Source organism: Rattus norvegicus, chromosome 2, assembly GCF_036323735.1.
Source record: "Rattus norvegicus strain BN/NHsdMcwi chromosome 2, GRCr8, whole genome shotgun sequence".
Classification (NCBI taxonomy): domain Eukaryota; kingdom Metazoa; phylum Chordata; class Mammalia; order Rodentia; family Muridae; genus Rattus; species Rattus norvegicus.
This window is the reverse complement of record NC_086020.1, coordinates 170,216,487-170,229,702: the sequence shown is the minus strand read 5'-3', so window position 1 is coordinate 170,229,702 and position 13,216 is coordinate 170,216,487.

Here is a 13,216-nt window from a genome sequence, read left to right as displayed (position 1 = left end):
GCACACGGGGTTTCCGGCTAGGTAAACAAATGTCCCAAGTTTCCACGTTAACCCCTATCTGGCATCTAGTAAGTGAGGTCTAATTGAAAAAATTGTATTTCTCTTTTTACTTCTTCAGATGTATGTACAAACTCTTTTTTATGTAATCATTTTCAGACTTCTGGTATTCCCTGTGGCACAAATCAAAACAACATAAATGTATCTAGAGCTTTCAATGAGAAAATAGAATTCATCCGAGTGAGAGAACATTTGTGTCTGCAACTGCCTACCTGGGCAACTTACCTACCTTCCAATCCTTAAGTGGTGATAATCTCTGCCCACACCTTCTTCACAGGAACTTGACATGTACTTCACTGCTCTGAACTACAGTTACAAAAACCAAAGATTATCATATGTCTGATATAGTTTGAGAAGACATCAATAAAAATTTCTAGTAAGTTACTTGTGACATTTCCAATTCTCCAAGTGTTTTATTCATGAGAAGTATGTGCACTAAAAAAATCAATTATATATGAGTTATTGAATAAACTTGCTAGTCATTCACAGAAAGAGAGCTTCTCTCTTTTTTTGACATTTTTTATTTTATTTTTCTTGGATGTTTTATGTATTTACATTTCAAATGTTATCCCCTTTCCTCCCTTTCCCTCTCCTAAACTCCCTCCCCCTGCTGCTATAAGGATGCTCCCACTCTCACCCACCCACTCCTACCTCAACACCTTTGCATTTCCCGAAAGCTTCTCTCTCATTCTTTCTCTTGTCCCCCCTCTCCTCCCTGTCATCTTTCATCACTTCATTCATTGGCATATTTGCAGAATATTCAACTAAGTAGGTGTTTACCAGACATATGCAACTGCAGGAAATGTAATTTTTCCAAATGGTATCCATGATCCCAGAGAGGTTCTTTGCTCTTCCTATCCTAGGTAAATGTTGGGATCTGAGTTGAAATTAAGGGCCTGAAATGATTCTGATGCAAACACTATAATTTGTAAACATAGCCAACTTTGTATAATCACATTTGTGTTTTCTTCACTACCCATTTAGTTATATTCTTAGTAATATAAAATGTTACAGTATATTATCATATTTATTAATATTAATATGCTATTAAGATAGGCAAACACAGGAGGCAGTTTAGTACTCCAGATCTCCCATTTGGTTTTGAATTATGTACACCTCCCTCTTGTGATAACATTTTTTGTAGCCTTATCCCTTCTCCTGCATGCACTGTGCACACACACCCCTCTCCAAACAATGGACTTAACACCTTTGGAACCTTGTATTAGACTACACATACTGCAATCTCTGAACAATAGTATTGGCTTCCTGGTGGTAGCAATACAATTTAGACAGCTTGTATTCAAGTGTGTTTCCAGTATAACTAGATATGAGGAATATAAGGACAGATCTGCTTTGAATTGTTTGGGGGTGCATATGCAGTACAGTAAAAGTGGGGCTTTTCGTAAACTTGTAATAAGAATCCCCTAGTTACTGTCTTATGATAACATATGCATAATTGGGTGTGCAATGGTTAAAATCAGTTGGATTATAGAAATGGATGTGTATATCCTGAAAAATTAATGTATAATCTAATCTATCAATTGAAATAAAAAACTATCCATGTTTTACCTCTTAATAAACTCCTCATTAATCCCACTAAAAAATAAAAACCCTAAACACTAATTGGGGCATTGAATGTTCTCAGCATATGGCCTGATGTCAATCCTGACAGTGTGTACCTGTGTAGTCTGCACTGTGGTGTCATTCTGAAGAAAGCCATCTGGCTTCTCCTGCTCCCATTTTCAGCTCTTTGGCCCAAAAGCCAAGAGTCTGGAGGTTTCTGTCTTAGGCTCCCACCACTGGCATCTACGGTAGGACATATGATAATATATAACATGTAATACAACTTACCAAAAGGCGAGGCTCACAGCTTCCGCATCCTTTTTCTCTTTCAGGATAACTTAGTTAAGGAAGTGGCATCTGCAAGCTGAGTGACTTCTCTATCAGATTTGGATGTACCCGCAGACCAAGAGCAAGATGAATGAACCAGTCAAAAGCCTTATTATAGCTATTTTTTATGCTGCCACAAAATAGAAAAAATAACAACAACAAGATTCCAGACGTCAGAGTTGCCAGAAGATCGTGAGAGTCTGTAGTTCTTGATCATAGTCATTAGTTTTTGGGAAACAACTGAATGACACCAAGAATGTGTGAAAAGAATCAGAAAAAAGAGGGGTTTTGTTTATGTTTGATTTAAATGGTATGAGTAAATTGAAGTGGGTATGTTGAAAGACTTGTCAACTGTTTTATTATTTTTAAGAGTTCAAAAACATTTTAATGTATTGCTCATGTGCCATAATGGAGCTTTTAAAATCAGTATATAGAACCAACTATTATAGTTTTAATCTGAAATGCACATCACAGTGGATAGTGTTTAGGACATGATGTTCCAGGCTTTGGAATTGGCTTTGAAGCTGTGGTTCTTTAGGAGATGGTACTTAGTTGGTAAAAAGAGATCTCCAGGGTGAATGCATTCAAGGGTTAAGAGCTTGGGGCCGAATTTCAGCTCTCTCTTCTTTCTGGTTTCCATTATGTGAAAAGTCTGCCTATGCGTGTTCCTGCTGCCATAGATTGAGCCATTGCCCCACGTCTTTCTCACTGTCAATATAAGAATACTTATTTGTCTTTGAGAGCAACAAAGCCATTCTGTCCTTGTGTTTATTCAGTCTGAGTTGCTAGGGTCACAGCAACTCAATGGCTATCAGTTACCCTAAGCCACTGACTTTCAGATTTTGTCATGTGAATCTGAAGAATGAAATTCAATGACCATAGAGAGTATGTTTTAGAAAGAAGTATCTTATGGAGAGAGGGATGGGGAGGGAGGGAGGAAGGGAGAGGGAGAGAGAGGGAGGAAGGGAGAGGGAGAGAGAGGGAGGAAGGGAGAGGGAGAGAGAGGGAGGGAGAGAGAGGGAGAGGGAGAGAGGGAGAGAGAGGGAGAGGGAGAGGGAGAGGGAGAGGGAGAGGGAGAACCTGAGAGGGATCATGAGGAAGGAACGAACAGAGCAATGATACTGTACAGAGAAAATTCACACAACTCTAAAGCATGCAGAGTTCCAGGGATGGTGAAAAGGAAGAAGTGTGTGTGTGTGTGTGTGTGTGTGTGTGTGTATAAGTTAGAGGACAACTTGCAAGAGTCTGTTCTTTTCACTACAATCCGGCATGATGGAGACACTGAGGAGATCAGACCTGACAGACAGCATGGATAGACAGCATTAGGGAGCTCTTAGGATATCAGACCCTAACACCATAAAGAGAAAGCCTAACAGGCTCTGAGGAGACCAGGCCCTCAGAGAGGAGGTCATTTTTTATATTTTTCAGACAAGGGGGAGAAAGGGTGTCTTAGTTGAGATTTTATTAATGTGAACATTCACCATGATCAGTGCTAGTTTAATAAAGGACAACATTTAATTGGGGCTGGCTTACAGGTTCAGAGGTTCAGTCCATTATCATCAAAGCTGGAGTATAGCAGCATCCAGACAGGCATGGTGCAGAAGGAGCTGAATTCTACATCTTCATCCAAAGGAAGTCATGAACAAATTGAGCATCCTCAGGCAGCTAGAAGGAGGGTCTCCGAGCTCACTCTCACTGTGACACACTTCCTCCAACAAGGCCACACTTTCTAATAGTGCCACCTCCTGGGCTAAGCATATGCAAACCATCACAGAGGGTCTTTGCTATGACTGATGAGTCATCTGCATGATATGCTTGTAGTCAGGCTGCTTCTGGTTCCATGGTGGCAGGGGGAGGGGTAAGAGTCTTAGATTTTGAGGAAAGAATGCGTGAATTTGAGGATGTGAGAGAAATGGGGAAGAGGAGCCTTATAGTTAATGTGGCTCTGTTGTACAGATGTGTTACTGGCAGTCCCTGACAGCTTGGAGTCTGTCAGCCTGGGACTTCTGCTCAGAATCAGCTGTGAGGGAAGAGAGACACAGCTGAAAAATGGCCTGAGAAGCCTCTGGTCTGGGATCTAACCCAGATTTTTTTAATTCTTAAAATAATTCGTTGTGTATATTCATTATATCTGATACTGTTAGATAAAGACATTTTCATATATATATATACATATATACACATATATACATATATATACAAATATATACATATATATATATGTTTGAACACACACCTTAACACTTTCCTACATTCCATTCTCATCCCTCCCTGCAGTGAAACAAATGAAAATTCAGAACAAAAATTTTATTCTCTGTGTGTGTGTGTGTGTGTGTGTGTGTGTGTGTGTGTGCGCGCGCGCGCGCGCGCACACGGGCACATGTATATGTCCCAGAGGTGAAGGAGCCCCAGTAGCTAGAATTCCAGGCAGTTGTAAGTCACCTAGCATGGGCACTGAAAAACAAACTTAGGTCCTCCCCAAACACTCTTAACCACTGAACCATCTCCACCCCTCACCTGAACCTGTTAAACACTTTTTAAGAATATATAATGGTCATTTGTGTTTCTCTTTGAGAACCATTTATCTGGTTCATTAGACATTAATCCTGGACATCTCTTTCTGTGTAGCAGGTGAGTGTACTCTCCCTATTCTGTCGATGGTGTCTTCCACTCTTTTGATTATTTCCCTTTTGCTGTGCAGAAGCCTTTACATCTATGTAAAATCATTCCGGGAATAATTTCCTGTGCTACTGAAGTTCTTAGGAAGAGAGTCCTTGCCTGCACCTGCATCTTTACGTGTTCTGCTTTTCATTAGACATCTCAAGCTTTCAGTCCTTACATGAAACTCTGCAATCCACTTTGAATTGATTTTGTGTGTTTATGAAAAATGGGAGACATAAGTCTAGTTCAGTTCTTTGTTAGTGGAATTCTACCTCTGGCCTCATCCCTTGTAGGGAGCTTGTCTTCCCTTCAGTGTGTTTATGATCCTTTGACAAACAGTAAGTGGCTGCTGCCTACTAATCGGTCCCGTGTTACCTTTCACTGGTCTATGTTCCTCTCTGTCTTTTTCGCTATGAACATGCTGGTTACACTATTAAAGGCTGTAGTATAATTTTCAGATGAGGTGTTATATTGCCAATATTGTTCTTTCTGAATATTTTTCTTTTGGCTCTTTAGGGTCTTTTGTGATTTCCTATGAAGTTTACGATAGTTTTCTTTGTTTTTTTTTGTTGTTGTTGTTTGTTTGTTTGTTTGTTTTGTAGTTTTGTGAGGAACAAACACCATGGAGTGTTTTGAGGGGAAATTGCAATGAACCTATAGACTGCTTTGGTCATGGGTTCATTTTCACAATACTGATTCTGCCAATCCATGAGCATGCCAGGGCTTTACATATTTGAGTGTCTTTGATTTCTTTCTTCAGTGTCTTAGGACTTTTATTGTAGAAGCCCTTCACCTCCTTGGCTAGGTTTATTTCAAGGTATTTTATTCTGTTATTGGTTGGGAGCCTTGAATGGATGGGAATTTTGTTCCTAAGAAATTTTGTTACTGATGTATAGAAAAACTAATGAGTTTTATGTGCTGATTTTGGTGTTCAGCCATTTTGCAGAAACTTTTTAAGAGACAAGTGTTTTCTGGTAGAGTCCTTCTGGCATTCACTGAAAATCATTCCGTTTGCAAGTACACACAATTTGAATTCTTGTTTAAATTCCTTCTATTTCTTTTACGATATTGCTCTAGCTAAGACTTTTATAGCTATATTTAATAAGAGAGGAGAAAACAGAATTCCATTGTCGCCCTCCTTATTTCACTCTCTCAACTTTTAGAATAGTGTGGTCTATAGATTTCTCACAAATGGCCTTTGTTACATAGTGACATGTTCCATTTATTTTAAGTGTCTTCCGAGTGTCTACCATGAAGGAATGTTGAGCCTTTTCTGGAGCTGTTAAAATGAACATATGATTTCTATCTTGAAGTTTATTTCTGTATTGCATCTATCTATCTATCTATCTATCTATCTATCTATCTATCTATCTATCTATCTATCTATCGATGTGTTTTACACCATCCTTGCATCTCTGCAATGAAGTCACTTGGTCATGGAGTTTGTTCATCTCAAACTCTTAATGAACTTGATTTGCCAGAAATTTATTGAAAAGTTTTCAATGTATGTTCTTCATGGGAACTTACCTATGACTTTCTTTCATTGTTGTATACTTAAGCACTTTGAGTATCAGAGTAATGCTGACTTCCTAGAAGGAGTTTACTCATGATTCATCCCTTCCTTTCTGTTTTATTCGACACTTTGAGGAAAGTTGTTATTAGCTGTTCTTTAAAGATTTGGTAGAGTTAGTTTGACAGTGAATCTGTCATGTCTTGCCCTTTTGGTGTTTTGTGTTTTACTAATGCTTTAATCTCTGTGAGTGGTATAGATATATTTAAACTCTTTACATCATCTTGATTGAATTTTTGTAAGTCAAATACATGTAGGAATTTACCTATGCTTTCTAGATTTTCCACATTGGAAGAGTATGTAATATTTCAAAGTAAGCATAACCTTATGCTAATGAGCTATGCTTGTGTCACCAAACCCTGTGTAATTCCTCATACCCTGAAATCCATACCCAACACTCATTTCCTCTTACTTATCAAGAAGTCTCATATTAATGCTTTTACATAGCAACCACTACAGAGTTTCCTAAGAGAATAATACAATCAAAAGGCATGAGTATGAGTTAGTGTTGATTTGTGTCCTAGCAAATATATACCAGGAATAGGTATCCCATGCAACTGTATTTCCCCTAGAATTTTAAATATCACATAAGCATTTCTGTGAAATTTCCATGAGGATCTAGGGTTCTTCACTGAAACAAACAAACAAACAAACAAACAAACAAACTGATGATCAGTTTAGAATTGTCTGAAAGTACATTTGCCCCAGATATTTGAGAGCATACACTTACAGTAAGCATCAAGTACTATGAACACGCATAGTCAGCTGTTTGGTCAATGGGCTCAAATAAAATGCTTAATTAATTATGGCAATTTTGTGCTATTTTAATTTTTATTTTTTGAGAATATGACAAGTTTGTTATTTGACCTCAGTATTCTATATGACCCAGCATGACTAAAAGCCATAGGTGAAGAAAAAATTTTATTAACCATTTTATGTGTTTACATTTCAAATGATATCCCCCCTTCCTGATTACCCCTTCACAGACCCCCAATCTCACCCCCTCTCTCCCCTTTTGCCTCTCTGAGGGTGCTCCTCCACCCACTCACCTACTCCTGCTTCATCACTCTAGCATCCTCCTATGCTGGAACTTTCAAGCTTCCACAAGACTCAGGGCCTCCTCTCCAACTGATGTCAGACAAAAGCCATTCTCTGCTACACATGCAGCTGGAGCCATGGATCCCTCCATGTATACTCTTTGGTTGGCGGTTTACTTCCTGAGAGCTCTGGGGGGTCCCATTAGTTGACATTGTTTTTTCTATGGGATTTCAATCCCCTTCAGCTCCTTCAGTTCTTCCCAAAACTCTTCTATTGGAGTCCCCAGGCTCAAACAGATGGTTGGTTTTGAGTATCTGCATTGAGTATCTATATTGGTCAGATGCCGGTAGAACTTCTCAGGGAACAGCCATATCAGGCTCCTGTCATCAAGTGCTTCTTGACCTCAGAATAGTGCAATAGTATCGAGTTTGGTGTCTGCAGATGGGATGGATCCCTAGGTGGGCCTGTCTCTAGATGGCCTTTCCTTCAGTCTCTAATTTTTTGTCCCTGTCTTTCCTTTGGATGGGAACATGTCTGGGCTAAAAAAATTGAGATGTATGAGCAGTCCCTCCATCAAGCAGGAGTTATGTCTGCAAGTGGTCCCTACAAGTTCTCTCTCCCCTTTGTTGGGTATCTCAGCTGAAATCATGCCTTTGGGTTCTGGGAGTCTCTCACTTCACTAGAGTCTGGGACTTTCTAGTGGCTGCCCCCTGTTCTCCATTCCCCACAGCTACATGTTCCTATTCAATTTCCTGCTCCCCCTGTACTTCTCTCCTGTTCCTTCTAATACCTGACCCTGCCCCCCTTTTTGCTTCCCTTCCTCTCTCCCTCACAGTTCCCTCTCTCCCTCTACCTCCTGTGATTATATCACTATTTGCAGATGATGTGATAATATATATAAGTGACTCCAAAAATTCCACTAGAGAACTCCTACAGCTGATAAACAACTTTAGCAAAGTGTCTCAATATAAATTAACTCAAGCAAATCAGTAGCCTTCCTCTGCCCAAAAGATAATGGGGCTGAGAAAAAATTAGGGAAATGACAGCCTTCACAATAGTCACAGATAATATACAATATCTTGGTGTGACTCTAACCTAGCAAGTGAAAGATCTGCATGACAAGAACTTCAAGTCTCGAAAGAAAGAAACAGAAGACCTCAGAAGATGGAAAGATCTCCAATGCTCATGGATTGGCAGGATTAATATAGGAAAATTAGCCATCTTGCCAAAAGTAATCTACAGATTCAATGCAATCACCATCAAATTCCCAACTCATTTCTTCACAGAGATAGAAAGAGCAATTCTCAGATTCATCTGGAATAACATAAAACCCAGGATAGCAAAAACCATTCAGGGGAAAATCAACATCCCTGACCTCAAGCTGTATTACAGAGCAATAGTGATAAAAACCACATGATCTCATTGGTACAGAGACAGACAGGTAGATCAATGGAATAGAACTGAAGACCCAGAAATGAACCTACACACCTATGGTCATTTGACACTTTGACAAAGGAACTAGAACTATCCAGTGGGAAAAAGGCAGCATTTTCAATAAATAGTGCTGGCTCAACTGGCAGTCAGCATGTAGAAGAGTGCAAATCTATCCATTCTTATCTCCTTGTACAAAGCTCAAGTCCAAGTGGATCACAGACCTCCACATAAAACCAGATACACTGAAACTAATAGAAAAGAAAGTGGGGAAGAGCCTTGAACACATTGGCACCAGGGAAAGTTTCCTGAACAGAACACCAATGTCTCATGTTCTAAGATCAACAATTAAGAAATGGGACCTTGTAAAATTGAAAGGTTTCTGTAAGGCAAAAGATATTGTCAATAGGAGAAAACAGCAACCCACAGATTAGGAAAATATCTTTATTTTTAATTTTTAAATTATGTTCCTTTGAGTGTCGTAGGACATTGATTTGCTCTTCTTTCCAGACTAGGAAGCTAAGTGACTTTATTGACTTTCAGTGTCAGGTAACCTTTCTAATATTAATATCTACCTCTAGTAATATGTCTGGAAAAATTAACACTCGGGAGATTAAATGACATTTGCATATCATTATATAATGTTAAATGCTGTGCATTCCTCCTAAGTCAATAAGAAGAGCACACAGTCTCAGCTCTTTCCCCAATGATGCTATTCAATGAAAGCAGTGCTGAGAGGGCACCAGTTAGACACAGGACTTGGAGATCAAGGAACCTCCTTCTTTCCCCTTAACTGAGGAAAGTGTGTAAGGAAATACGTCTATGAGTAGATTAGAATTGTAGGTGGCATGAGGTATTTTCTCTCTTGCTGATCCTGATTAATGGAAGTATTAGTCAAACAAGCTGTTTGTGAAGCACAATCAAAGAGATGTGCACTGACATCCCTCAGGGCATTGCCATTCCTTTCCTCTCTGGATATACATGTTCTCCCATTCAGAGGGACAGATTGTATTTCCTCTTCTTCTTATGAGCTGAGCTTAGAGGACAGTCTCATCGACAAATAGGCAGAAAAGGAGGTCTGGTACCTGGGACATTAAGACACTTGGAGCTTTTGCTTGGGTCTTTTGAGCACTCTCCCGTGGACGCTTCTCTCTGTGGGAAACCAAAGACCAGACCCTGAGGGAAGCTGCCATCTCAGAAAACACCACAGCCCCCTTTCTCTATCTGCTGTTGCCCGAATGGAGAGGAACCATCCAGCTCTGGCTTCCCTGAACTTCTGACCCCGGATAAGCAACACAAAATAATTGTCACTGAAGTCGGAGGGCGTGGCTAGGTAGCAAAAAGCAAGCAGGATAGAGTGGTTATGGGCCTTTTGAGTTTCTAAAAGTTTTTGGAAGCCTCAAAACCAGTCAACTCGCCAAGGGAAGAAAGTAAGGTAGCTTATTATTTACTATAGATTAGAACCTAGCTTCTATAGAGTTTCACACAAATTGACAGAGGATTAAACTTGGTTAGTGCCACATACAAATGCAAATAATTTCACATGGTTGAAATTATGAGTACCTTGTGGCTTTGTTCCACAGCAGAATGGTTCCTGATTTTACATGCCATGCTTTAGTCTTACTCAGAATTCTTTCCTTCACTGCCTGTGTTGCTGGTCCCTTCTAGTACTGTGATGGTTTGTATAGGCTCAGCCCAAGGAGTGGTACCATTAGAAGGTGTGGCCCTGTTGGAGTAGGTGTGTCACTGTAGACATGGGCTTTAAGACTTAGATCCTAGCTGCCTGGAAGCCAGTATTATGCTAGTAGCTTCCAGATGAAGATGTAGAACTCTCAGCTCCTTCTGCACCATGCCTGCCTGGATGCTGCCATGATCCCACCTTGATGATTGTGGACTGAACTTCTGAGCCTATAAGCCAACCCAAATTAAATGTTGTCCTTATAAGAGTTGCCTTGGTCGGGGTTGGGGATTTAGCTCAGCGGTAGAGCGCTTGCCTAGGAAGCGCAAGGCCCTGGGTTCGGTCCCCAGCTCCGGAAAAAAAAAAAAAAAAAGAGTTGCCTTGGTCAAGGTCACAGCAATAAAATCCTAACTAAGACAACTACCTTTAAAATCTTTGAAATATACTTATCATATAATAGATCTTATTTTATTTAGTATCTGCAGTGTTGATGATTGTTTAATTAATTGTCCTTCAGAGTGGAATTATGTTCCCTCCTATCATACAACTCAGCCAAGTGCAGTGGCCATAGATGTTGCCAACTGGAAAAGGAACCAAAATTCTTTATAGAAACACAAAGAACTATATTAACTCTGGTTATCTCTGCCAGAAAATATTTTCATAGTTGTTTCACATAGCATATATGCTAGAAAAACAAAGAAGAAAACAATTAAAGAAAACTCTCCATTTTTTGATGGGAGCCCCAAATATGCCAGGTCATACAAGGACTCTCTCCTGGTTTGTATCTTTATACAAAAGTCTGACATTGCAGTTTGAATTTTAAAAGTCCTCCAATGTCCATTTACTGAAGACACAGTTGCCCCTAGTGGTACTACAGGAAGACAGCGGAATCTCTCCTGGGTGGGGCTTAGTAAAAATGTGAGGGCTGGGAAATCATGACCTGAACAGCCATGTAGAAACCTGGTCTCCTCTTTTCTCTCTTGTATTAACTTAGTCTCTAGCTATTATGATTGGGCAGTTCTGCTTGATCGTGTGTTCTGGTCATGATGTTCTACCTGGTCATAGGCTCAGAGCAATTTGGCAAATGAGCATGGAATAAAATTTCAGAAACCAGGAGCCCAGATAATCATTTCACCCTTCCGATTGTTTATCCTGTGAAGTTTTACTGCAATGGAAAGCAAACTGGCACACATATTGTGATTGCTCTTCTTGATTGTCAATGTGACTACGTCTAGAATTAACTGAAGTGGCTGGGTACACTTGTGATTGACTTTCTTTTCTTTAAGTTATTTGAAATGAGAAGACCCACTTTTAATCTGGATCTTTGATGTAGAAAGATAATCTTGAACCCAGATCTTCTGTGGTGAGATGATCCACCTTGTGCAGACAGCTCATATAAAGGACATGGAAGGAGGAAGCTTGTTCCTCCTACTTGTTGGCTATCATCCTCACTGACAAGTTCATTCCTTCACTGTTTTGAGAGCCTACTTCTTTGGAACTCTGGCCTATATCAGACCAGCTGGAACATTCAGCCCTATAGACTGAACCACTACTGTATTCTTGAACTTTTTTTGTTCGTAAATAGCCATTGTTGGATTAGCTGAACCACAAGCTGTAATACAGCCCATATATATGTGTCTGTGTGTGTGTGTGTGTACATATATATACATACATATATATATATATATATGTATATATATATGGAATTTCATTCTATAAATCCTGTTCTTCTAGATAACTCTAATACTTATATCCTTTGTAGGACTTGAGACAGTTGGCCATGTGATTAAGCTTTCTGGAGACCTTGTCTAGCATAGTTCATGCAATGACCACTTTGTGAAGCTGTGATTTATAGGAGCTGTGGTCAGTGAAATGCTTGTTTGAGTTTTATGTGATTGTTTTCCATTATAAAAGGAGTGGGTCATGAAATGCAGCTGGTTTGCATGACCCAGGCTTGGCAAATTTTGCATTGAGAATGTAAGGCCTTTCTCCATTTCACTGTGATAGGCAAAAAAATTACACTGGAACCCTCTTCTTCTATCTTTCGGGGATAAGCTAGCCTGAGAGTGCTTTGAATTTACTCTTTCAAAAATTTACAACTAAAATTTGTTTTACTATATGGTTGAAAATATATATCAAATTTTGCCTCCACATGCTTTTCAAAGATAAACACTTATTACGAAGAATTGTAATTCCTAACAGGGCGTGTGTGTTTCTCTTTCATCCACTGGTCTTCTCTGCCTCAGATAATGAGATGAAAATTTGCATTGATTAAATTTTTAAATCAACGCAAAAGTGCCCTTCATTTAAATGTGATCCACACATCATTTACATTTAAATACTCTTTTAGATTTAGTCTTCCACATTCCAGAACCATTTGGTGGATCACTGAGAGATTAAAAATCTCAGCGAAATGTGCATATGCTGCTTACAATCCTGCTTAATTACTTTGAATCTGCAATTAAAAATTCAAAACAGAAATAAGAACTCAAAATCCAACAGAAACAAAAAAAAAATCACAGCAAATGATACTTAACGCCCAGTTTAAGACTTAGCGTTTTACTTTGAGCAACTAGTCGTTTCCCTTTTCTTGAATGAGACACCTGTCTTCGTAACCCACGTTCATGAAAAAAAAAAGATAAAAAATAATTTAGAAAATGTTCAGGGAATTTGTGAGACTCTTCATTTAGTGACCATCCCTGGTCTATTCATCTTTAATTATCTGCTTGCTACCAAATGGGCCAACCTTATGTCAGAAAAGAAAACTATTAACTTTTCAGAACAAATTATTAAATTGGTTATTTGTAATGAGTTTTTAAAAATCTTTTGTTTGTGAGTGTGTATGTATATGGTATGTGTGAATACTCCCATACTACAACCCCCCTGTCCAC